The sequence below is a fragment of the Epinephelus lanceolatus genome, chromosome 5 (genome assembly GCF_041903045.1).
Source record: "Epinephelus lanceolatus isolate andai-2023 chromosome 5, ASM4190304v1, whole genome shotgun sequence".
In the NCBI taxonomy this organism is placed as follows: Eukaryota; Metazoa; Chordata; class Actinopteri; order Perciformes; family Serranidae; genus Epinephelus; species Epinephelus lanceolatus.
Window position 1 is genome coordinate 31,101,249 of NC_135738.1, and position 11,167 is coordinate 31,112,415.

An 11,167-nucleotide genomic window follows, 5' to 3' on the forward strand; every position below is an offset into this window, starting at 1 on the left:
TTGAGTAACAACTCAAAGCACTTTCTGTGTAGTGTAGTTAGTTAGTTATTTGTTTTAACTTAAAACAAATGTCCACACTTGCAAATATGTCCACATTTGGAGTTTTTTTCCTGCAGAACAAAAATGCAGCTTTGGAACTTTGTGCGTTCACAGCTGTGTAATGCCTTGCACCTTCATGACAACTGAACTTAAATGGAAAAACTTATTGTAGCTTTACTAGCTTATATAGTGTGGAACACAGAAATGAACACAACACATTGTGTTGTGACTGATCAAGTAATACTAAACAACAATCAGTGGTCTAGAATGACCAGATTCTTTGCACTATAATTACAACAATTAAATGGAAGGCTTATTTCCTTTAGAGGTAGAACCAACTTACTGTAGCTTATATACTGCAGAACACAGTGACAGAACACAACACACTGTAACTTGTGAGTGATCAAGTTGTTCTGAACATTCATTGCTCTGGAACGACCAGATTCTTATGGAGGAAGACCAGCTGGTCCACATGTTGTGGAGTGAGTGTGCTCCGTTGTACTGACACAATGTCCCCCGCAGTGGAGAACACTCTCTCTGCAGCAACGCTCGTACCTGGGATACATAAGTATCGTTTGGCCAGCTTGGCTAGGAAAGGATACACATGATCGTTGGTGCTCCACCACTCAAGGGGGTCATCAGTGAGAGGAAGTGAAGGGGCCTCCAAATACATTCAAACCTCTTCCTCAGCCCTGGTTTGTGCCGACTTGGGCTCCACTGTGGTGACAACAACACTAAAGGTTTGGCCCAGCAGTGCAGTCAGAGAAGATGGTCTTGAGGTGGAGGCCGTGGAGGGGCCGTCCTCCTCCAGCTTTGGGACTTCATCTCAAGCCTTCTCAACTGCTTCATCCTCCTCACCGTCATCATGCCCCTCAGTCATGTCATCACCTTCCCCCTCAGGGACTTCAGCCTCTTGTCTCACCACCTGACACAGGGAAACAGTAAAATAAGACCGATTAAAGCATTCACATTTCAAAATTATTAAACAAATACAAAAGCATCATCGTAATTCAAAGGCCTACATTTTAACTTAACACCCTTCTGTCTGCGGCAGGGAGCAGCGCCCCTACCCATTGTTTTCACACTCTTTCATCTGCTGCAAGTATTGGCTCCGACCCCCTAGGGTGTGTTTCACACCTGGCATATCCTGCAGGATTTTGTATCTAGGTGGGAGGTTAAGAGGTCTAGACATTTCAAGTATTTGAAAACACAAAGAATACACAAATTAAATGAAATTACAATTACAATGTCAACTTATATCCTGTGAGTCAGACAACAATTCAACAACAATAGATGGACACAGCTAATTGGTTAACATTATTAATAACACATAATAATAACACACATGTCAGTTTGGCATACTGTATGTGTAGACATGATACACTCATGTGAAAATGGCACACTGATAATTAATCAACCACTAATGGCATTAAAACTAGGTCTAATAAAATCTTAAATCAGGTGTAAATAGGATGTGAGCATAACACCGGACATGTAGAAAATTGCCAAGCTCTGCAGCCAGGTTCATATTTGACGCATTGTTGGTAACAAGAACCAGGTTGTGTGTCTCTGTCCCCCACTTGTCCGCCACAGCTTTGAGAAACTCACACATATTTGCGCCTGTGTGGCTATCATCCATTGCTCTCGTGTGAAGCACGTATGAAGTTAGCTTCCACTCACTGTTGACATGATGAGCTGTAATGGTCACATATGAGACAGTGGCTCTGGATGTCCATGCATCGCAAGTTATTGCTACCCTGGGAGCAGACTTGAGGGACTCTTGCACTAAAACCTTTGTCTCCTTGTAAAGACTTGGAATCGACTTCTGTGTAAAAAAAACTCCGGGGTGGTATCACATACCTTGGCTCCATATTGTGGACCATGTAGTGGAAGCCTTTTGTTTTTCACCACACTGTATGACCTTATATCTTTGGCAATGAAATAAGATATTGACGTTGTGATTTTCTTAGCTCACTCCGGGCCTGGGGCTAGTTTTTTCATCTCGTGGAGAGTACGTTGATTCGGTGCAGTGATGGGCTTCAAGCAGTCATCTTTAACCCATGCAGCCTCCTCCGGATGGAAGTGGGACATGTGAGCCCTCAAGTTGCTCGTATTGCCGCAGTACTTCAGTTTAGTGTGGCAATGTCGACAGACGGCGTGCGTTCTGTCGACATGTTTAGAGCTCCTGCCATGAAAACCAAAATGAATCCACACGCTCGCTTTTAGTCCAGATGGAGCTGGGTGGATTGCTTGATTGCTAGTTGCTGGTTGTTCCTCGTCCATTTTCTACACGCCTCACTCATACGGTTAGTATCAGGTTAGCATGCACCGCTCACTCGCTCTGGCCGCTGCCACAGGCCGCTGTACACAGCTGCGGAACTGGAACTGGGCGCGTGACGTTCAACTTCCGTTGACTGTGGGATAACATTTTTACAAAATAAAATAATGAAAAAAATAATTGATTTTTGAAAATTTAATAATCGATTCATACTCGTCCATAACATAATCGCGATTAATTAATAATCGATTTTTTCCACCACCCCTACTGGGAATGGGTCTACAATGTCTCTCCAGAGACACTGGTACTCTGATGAGTCGGATATGTCAGGCTCTTGTGGTAGGACTGTCTTGAACTGCGTTGGTCAGTAACTCTTAAAGGGGTGATATGGAAGGGTCTTTCTTGAGTATAGGGGTCATATCCTCCTGAGACCCTGTGTCTTCATATGAGGACATCACTTTTTGGGTTTACTTGACCTTATAATTAATTTTACTTAACTTAGACACTTGTTTGTGGCGTCTGGTGGTGGTAAGAGCACAATACACTTATACATCCATGTAAAAACAAGATGGCAGCCATCTCTGCCAAATCAGTCTGCTGCTGATCCCGACACAAAAGTGGACAAGGTCCAAAACCTGGTCACATTTTATAGATGAAACTTCTTTGTTTATGATTAATACTGTTTGTAGTTCCATATGGCAACAAATTTGACCAATTTTAGCATCAGTAACAAGCTAAGACACCATTAATAATGAGGAAGGACCCATTTGATGACATTGGGACTTAATTGTCATGTCATTTGAGGACACTGGGACTTGATTATTGACTCATTTCAGTACAATTGAACTTAATTATCATTAAAAAATGTTTAGTTTTTTTTATACTTCTTGGGTCCTACTGATCCCAAATAGCTAAGAGAAATTAAAAATGCATACCAAACAAAAGTTTTGGTCTCAGGAGGATATGTTTTGTCTGCCCCTCCCATACTGGCGTCTCCTATTGACTCATAGGGCAGACGGTGGTCATCTTCAGTATGAATACGAGTCAACTGCACAATATATTGTCCGTCACTTCCCACCGGCTGTTGACTGAAGGCCATCTTCATAGTCATTACTACTCCCGCAGCAATGACTATGAAGGTGAAGGTTAGTGCACTGAAGAGTACTAAAGCAAATCTTGGTACCCTAGGCAGGAACCCACTCCACCATGTGCCTGGTCTGTAGGACCTTCCTGCTTCCCCTGACCAGCCAAATTAATTTGCGATATGTTTAAGTGCTTCACTTCAGTCAGGTTAGGTGAGATGTCTCCTGCCAGTGTGTAGCAGGCCGATTCAGTGAAGTTTAATGTCACGCACAGTGCCCCTCCTTGTTTTGCTAATAAAGAACTCTAGGGCACAAAATAACCTTGTTTGGGAATGTGAAGTAACTCGCAAGCGAATACTGTTTGGGTTAAATGCAAGGACTGGGCAAGGACACTCTCAGAATCTTTAGATGGCATACATTGTGTTACACTCTGTATGTTCAACTGGGGTTCTGGAGTCTTCATAAAATACTGTGTGTAATCCAATGAAGTCTCCTGAGGTCTTCTTCAGCTATTTAATCATCAGCTCTGACATTTTCTTGAACAGTACTGAATCATGTTAATACTGCCTGCCTTCACATGAGGTGTCAATAAGTCATTGTGGTTTATGTAAATAATAACTGGAACAGATGGCAGAGAAAGGTTTCATTGTTCTACCGTGAAGCCAGCACACAGCTTTGCTGCTGAGTGATGAGCCATTTTGAGATTTCAGTTTGTATTTGAAAGAAAAGTAAACATACCATTTGCATAGATATCAGACAAATAATTTATGGAGAGGTGAATTGTGCTTTGTAGGCCAGCCGTTGCTTCTCAGAGCAGTGGGCTATGGTGTGTCTCATAGTTTTGTATAATTTTTATGCAAAGGTCTCAAAGATCAGATAAAAAATAAGGGGACATTCATGTAGCACTGTGATGCTGAATGGACTTAGCTTTTACAGGGAAGTGTGGTACTCTAAGGTACATGTCCTTGTATATAGTCACATTTAAGCTATGAAATAAAATACATTTATCCTGTTATTACTGAAGTTCTTACAGGTATAATGTGCAAGAATTGTCAGTTATGGTGTGTAAACATTATGGCCAGTGACAGTGAAAGCTGACCCCAGATTTACTTTTGTTCACTTTGTTTGCTGTTTTTGGCTCTGTGTTCACAATTTTAGAGGCAGAGGGAACCAGCAAATTCAGAAATGTGAGGGAAATTCTCCTCTTTGAAGAGGTGATGGACTGAGGAATTAAGTCTCTTTAATGCACGCAGCAGCCTTGCTTTTGTGATGAATAAATACATTTGGAATCATACCTTCTGTCTGTTTATGCATTCACTCTTGTGCAATATTAGTCAACCTCTGTTACGTCAAGAACTCTGAAATCCTTCAGCCTTTATTATTACTATGGTAATTTTGGTGATGGTGATTAATTTAACTATTAATCAGAGTTCCAAATTGTTTAGTGTATTTTATTATCATTAAACTGAACATTTAACATAATGCTATATTAATTTTAACTCCATGTAAAGTGAATACACAGGATTTTTCCCAGCTAATGCTCCACTCATCTGCCTTAGCAATGTAGTTCAGTCACTGAACAGTCACAGTTTGTTTTGTGTGCATGTCCAACACCCATGTTGCTGTTGAAGCCAAATATTTATCTTAAGCTGTGTTCACACCGGACCTGTTTTTTTTTTTCGCTGTCGCTTGGTTCGCCCCTTTGATATCGCTTCATCACTCAGTTGCAATCGCTCGTCAATGTGGCAGAAATCAACAGACTCGCTTTTTCGCTTTGATGACGTCATTGCGATCAGGGAATTTCGGGGGGGGGGGGGGGGGGGCTTGACTGTCATGACGTCAGCTTCATTTAAAGTATAGCTGCAAATTAAAAGCAACAATAGATGTAAAAACACACAGAGACAATACATCTGTGATCAGTCCCCTAATTTAATTTTAACAGTTTTTTCAATCTTCTCCAATTTCTCGTTTTATTTTATGGAAGTGATCAATGTAAGTGCACTTGTCCTAGAGCCGCCACAACGGTTTTTATAATGCAAATAACTCTGTTTAGATAAAACCTCCAAGCTTCTCTTCCTATGACTTCTACTAAAAATGTGTCTTGTATGTTTTCTAAAGCCTTTAAGTTACAAAAATGAAACACACTAGACTTCTGAGCATTTATACCTCCGACTGCGGCAGAGCGCTGCTGAAAGTTATGCATTTTGATACACAGGCCCTACAGGTGGCTATACATATTGCAAAACTCTGTAAAAGTACACCAAAGCATACATTTTTGTTTCCAAATATTTATTTGAAAACAAAACCATTCATACGGTCAGTAAAAAACCATTTTGTTAATAATAAAAAACGAATCTCAACAGTGACCGCGCCAGCCGGCGGGACTGCGGCTGAACTGTTAATTAATTGACATGAGACACTGGAGAGGTTGTCAGTCCTATTCTATAGTCTGTTCTCAGTTTTCAGAAACATCTTCTGATGCACTACCTTGGACACATCATCAATGTTGTTTCCTGGAGTCACTGGGTGTTTCGGGTCTCACAACAGACACCCTCATCCAGGCGACCCGACCGAGGCTGATCAGACCTCGGCCTGTGTCCAAGTGGCATTCTACTGCCCCCACCGCTCTCTCCTCTTCAGCCAGAGCCATCTGGATGCTTTCTCTGCAGCCTCCGCATTGTTGTTCATGGCTCTTTTTCGGTTGGCACCTGTTATGCCCAGTGTGCCGTAGGCCTTACTCAGGGAGTGGCTGGCAAATCCCTGACTGCCCACCTCCACTGGCATGCATCTGGTCCTCCAACCGTTCCTCCGACAATCCTCCACCAGCTCCTGATACTTCTCCCTCTTCCTCTCCTGTGCCTCCTCCATTCTATCCTCCCAGGGAACTGTCAGCTCCAGCAAGACCAGTTGTTTTGTAGCCTCAGAGACCAAGATGATGTCGGGTCTCAATTTGGACTGGGTGATGTGTGGTGGAATTTTCAGCTGCCTCTCCAGGTCAACTGTCATCGTCCAGTCTCGGGCCGTGGAGAGCAAACCAGCAGAGCAGTTCTTTGATGTTCTCTCTGGCCTTTGTCCTTCCTTGACGAAGTGGATTGCCTTGGCTGTAGCTCGGGTGCATCGACTGTCTTTGATCCCCTTGCTGATTGTCTCAGCGATGGATTTTAGGACTTGATCGTGTCTCCATCGATAACGGCCCTCACTCAGCGCCTTGGAGCAGCTGCTTAGGATGTGCTTCAGTATCCCTATCTTGGAACACAGAGGGCATGCAGGTGCTTCTATTTTGCCCCAGGTGCACAGGTTAGATGGGCTTGGGAGGACATCATAGACCCCCTGGATTAAGAACTTGATCCTCTGGGGGTTCCACTGCCAGATGTCCTTCCAGGTGACGCGCTGCTCCATCACCTGCTCCCACTTCATCCAGGCACCCTGCTGCCTCATGGCCACTGCTCTGCTGGTTCGCTCTTCCTCAGCTGAAGCTCGCACCTCCTCCTGCACCAGCCTCTGCCTCTCCCTCCCGCTGGCAGACTCGTACCGGGTTGATGTTATGATCCGAAGTCCAGCTCTGCCTTGCGCCACTGTACCGAGGATGGTCTTGTGCTTCAGCTGAGTTTCAGCTTGCTGGACTGCCTCCGCTGCCCTCCACTTCCTCCCTGTCCTCACCACAATTCCTGCCCCAGACACTTTGGCGTCTCTGGATCCAGAGTACTGCAGGTGTTCCCGTGCCCGTGCCACGATGAACTCCTCCCTGACCGAGCTGAAAGGGAGCCTGAGCTTGTTGGTGTTCCCATACAGCCCGATGTTACTTAGGCTGTGTGGCAGACCCAGCCATCTGCGAAGATAGCTGCTCACTCTTTGCTCGAAACCTTCAACCACAGTCATGGGAACCTCGTAGATGAGCAGAGGCCAGAGGATTCTTGGGAGGATTCCATGCTGGTATATCCAGGCCTTGAATCTTCCGGGGAACCCAGACTTGTCCACTGTTCTCAGCCAGCCCTCTAGATCAGCACTGGTTGCCTTGATGGAGTCTCTGTCATTCAGGCTGCAGTTGAAGACCTTCCCAAGGCTCTTCACTGGCTTCTCAGTGACTGACGGGATCAGATGTTCTCCCAGCCTGAAGCGGAATCTATGACCTTCCCCTTCTTTAGAACCAAGGACCTGGACTTTGCAGGCTTGAAGCTCATGCGTGCCCATGCCATAATCATCTCCAACTCCTGGAGAATCCACCTGGCTCCTGGTACAGCTGTTGTTGTCACCGTGAGGTCGTCCATGAAGGCTCTGATGGACGGTTGCCTTACTCCAGACTTGCTGAGTGGACCTCTGCATTCTGTTTCAGCTCCCTTGGTCAGCATGTTCATTGCCAGTGCGAAGAGGGTCACTGATATGGCGCAACCAATGATTATGCCCACTTCCAGCTGGTGCCAGTCAGATGTCAGCTGGCCAGATGAGACTCTCAAGCTGAACTTGCTGTAGTAGTCCAGGATGAGGTCTTTCACCTTCTGAGGTACGTGGTGTTTCTCCAGTGCGACCTTCACCAGCTTATGGGGTATGGAGCCATACGCGTTGGTGAGATCCAGCCACAGTACAGCCAGGTCGCCTCTGCCCTCTTTCGCCTCCCTGATGAGCTGGGTTACCACTCCTGTGTGTTCCAGGCAGCCGGGGACTTCGGGTATTCCTCCCTTCTGCACAGCCGTGTCGATGTACTTATTGCTCAACAGGAAGTTGGAGAGTCTCTTGGCCACGATGCTGAAGAAGATTTTGCTCTCCACACTGAGCAAGGAGATTACCCGAAACTGGTCGATGTTCTCAGACTTCTCTTCTTTCGGTATGTACGCTCCCTCAGCATACCTCCATGGCTGGGCAATCTTCCCTCTCCTCCAGATCACCTTCAGGGCCTTCCAAAGCCGATGTAGTAGCTTTGGGCAGTTCTTATACACCTTATAGGGCACACCACTTGGGCCTGGTGCCGAGCTCGACCTTGCTCTCCTCACCACTTCCTCCACTTCACCTAGGCTGGGCTCCTTCAGGTTGAAGTCTGTGAAGTGTTGTCAGTGCATCGCATGGGCCTAGCGGTTGTTCTCTGCTGGGGTCACTGTACATGGCCTTGAGGTGGTTGTTAATGGCATCCTTCGAGCAGGTGAGGCGGCCAGTCCTCTTTTGGCCAAGGAGCTGCTTGGTCAGCTTGAAGGGATTGGCCAGGAAAGCTGCCCTCTTCCTGGCTCTCTCTTTCCGCCTCCTCCTGTGGAACTCTGCCTTCTGCAGGGTCAAGAGTTGTTTCCTTAGGATTGCTCTCAGGTCTGCTAGGCCAGCTCTCTCAACTTCCCCTGCTGTCTTGTACTGCCTCTGAGGTGCTGGATCTTCCTTGCTCTGTGGCTTGGAGCATGTGCCGATGGTGCGGGCTTGGGTGCCTCGGTTACAAATCGCTCAGCTGCGATGTTCACTATGAGGGTGGTCATCGTTTTCAGCCGATGATCCACGTCCCCCTTGGCTGTCACTTCCAGGATCTGATCCACATCCTCATCAAACTGCTTCCACTCTGTTCTCTTTGAGGACTGGGGCCACTGGATCCTTGGTTGGGCTGAAGGAGCACAACTAGTTGTTACAGGAGCTTGCTGGCTTTGGGGGTCCTGTGGGTTGTTAAGAGATTATGCTTCTTGGGGGGGCTTAGGGTGGCAGGTGAGCTGCTGGCAGCAGGCGTTGGTGACACTAGGAGGCTGTGGGCACTGTGGATTGCCTCCGGGCCTGGCTCCTCCTGTGTCTGACCAGAAGTAACTTCTGTGCGTCGTGTCATCGTTGCCTCTGTCAAGCATTTCATCCTGCCTTGATGTATCTTTAAGCCCCTCTCATTCTTGCAGGTCTTTCCGTAGATGCACTGTATTGTCGTCGTCGTTATTCCGTTGTCCTGGGTCGTCATTCATAGGTCCGTCCTGATGGGGTGCTCATCCTCCCCCCCTCTCGGGCACCGCTGGGGGTATCTTTCCTTTGTGGGTTGTGTAGCTAGCTTTGGGTTCTTCCTCTCAGAAGAAGTGGTTTGGGCTGCCAAGTCAAGTAATATTTTTTTTACTTCTCGGAAATTACTCAAATGGATTTTTGGTGTGCTTCTGAGCACACGGGCAGCATAAACAATGAAGTTACATATGTTGCGGTGCTTGGAGGGATGCTGTAATCCTGGTGGTCCTTAAGCACCATGGACAGCGCCAATGCATCTATCGCTGTAGCGCAGAGGCTCTGATGCCTGACTCAGAGCATGTGAGCGGAGTTGGAGCTGCCTGGAGCGAGGAGCAGGAGGATTTTGTATGTATGTGCCAAAATAGGTAAAAAAAAAAAAAAAAATCATAATTTCTTCGTCTTTTGTGTAATAAAATATTTGGAAACGAAAATGTATGCTTTGGTGTACTTTTACAGAGTTTTTTGCAATATGTATAGCCTACCTGTATGTATCAAAATGTATAATTTTCAGCTTTTTATAATTATTCATTTTTATACCTCCGCGGTCAGAGATATAAATGCTCAGAAGTCTAGTGTGTTTCATTTTTGTAACTTTAAGGGCCCTATTTAGATGGTCTAAAACACAAAGTGCCAGGCGTGCAGCGTATGGGCGTGTCCCAGTCACTTGCTAGTTAGACAGCGCGTTTTCAGACTGTGCGCCATGGCAGACAGTCTAAAAGGGTTGGACTTACACTGTGAATTAGTCATGGGTGTGTTTTGGGCGTATCATTCAATAAGCCAACCAAAGTGTCACTTCTCATTCCCTTTAAAAGAGGCGCACGGTGGAGAGCTAGTGGACCTACCAACTGGAAAGAGTGAGCATTTTACAGCTGAGGAGACGATAAATGTATCTCTATATCGACTGTCCCGTCACATCTGATGTCAGATGAAAGGGGATTGGCACCGTTTGGCATGTTTGGCACACGTAATTGAAACCCAACCTGATTTGATTAACACAGCTGCAATCTAGTAAGTTCATATCCCTCTCAGCCAACCACAAACAGCCACAGCATCAGATAGGGAGTATATATTCAGCATCTGTCATCTTAGAAAAGCCAAAAGAAAAGAAACAGAGTGAGACTGCGAGAAAGAAAGAGAGAGTGTGCACGAGAGAAACACTGTCAACAAATTGTAAATTATTCAATTTATTTTATTTTAACCCGGGAGATTAGAGAGCCCAGCTCCCTCTCCAGCATCCTGAACTACATTGTTAAGGCAGATGAGTGGAGCATTAGCTGGGAAAAATCCTGTGTATTCACTTTACATGGAGCTAAAATTAATACAGCCATTACGGCAGCCAATCAGCGTCGAGCTGCAAGCGACAGGACCCAGCGAAATACAGCTCCAGATGAGATTTCTCATCTCAAGCGATGAGCGAAAAATCGCTCTGTCGACAGGCGAATATACGCTCAATCACCCGTTTGCATTGACTTTGTATGTAAACTCGTCGCTAGCGAAAAAAAAACAGGTCTGGTGTGAACACACCTTTAGTCTGGTTGGTAGTAATGTTAGAGAAGTGGACAGTGCAACAGCTACCAGAGCTCCTTGGGGACATTTTAGAAAATGCTAATTTCATGTTATTAAATATATGTTAAAACAAAGCAGTGTTTGCTATATTAAAGGCGAATTACTCTAGAAAAGACCCGCAGTTGGTGGTCAGCCATCAAGAGTAGTCACTGGAACAAATAATAGACAGTCAATGTACTGAAATAGCTTGCTGCCACTTGTACACATAATCATTCCCACAGTCACGCCCTCAGGAATAAGTTGGATAAATTCATGT

At 45.6% G+C, this 11,167-nt stretch overlaps 1 pseudogene; it reads right to left on the reverse strand.

Moving 5' to 3' along the window:
• Nucleotides 1-6,009: 6,009 nt before the first annotated feature.
• LOC117262188 (uncharacterized) lies at nt 6,010-8,852 on the reverse strand (annotated as a pseudogene).
• Between the last annotated feature and the right edge of the window lie 2,315 nt (nt 8,853-11,167).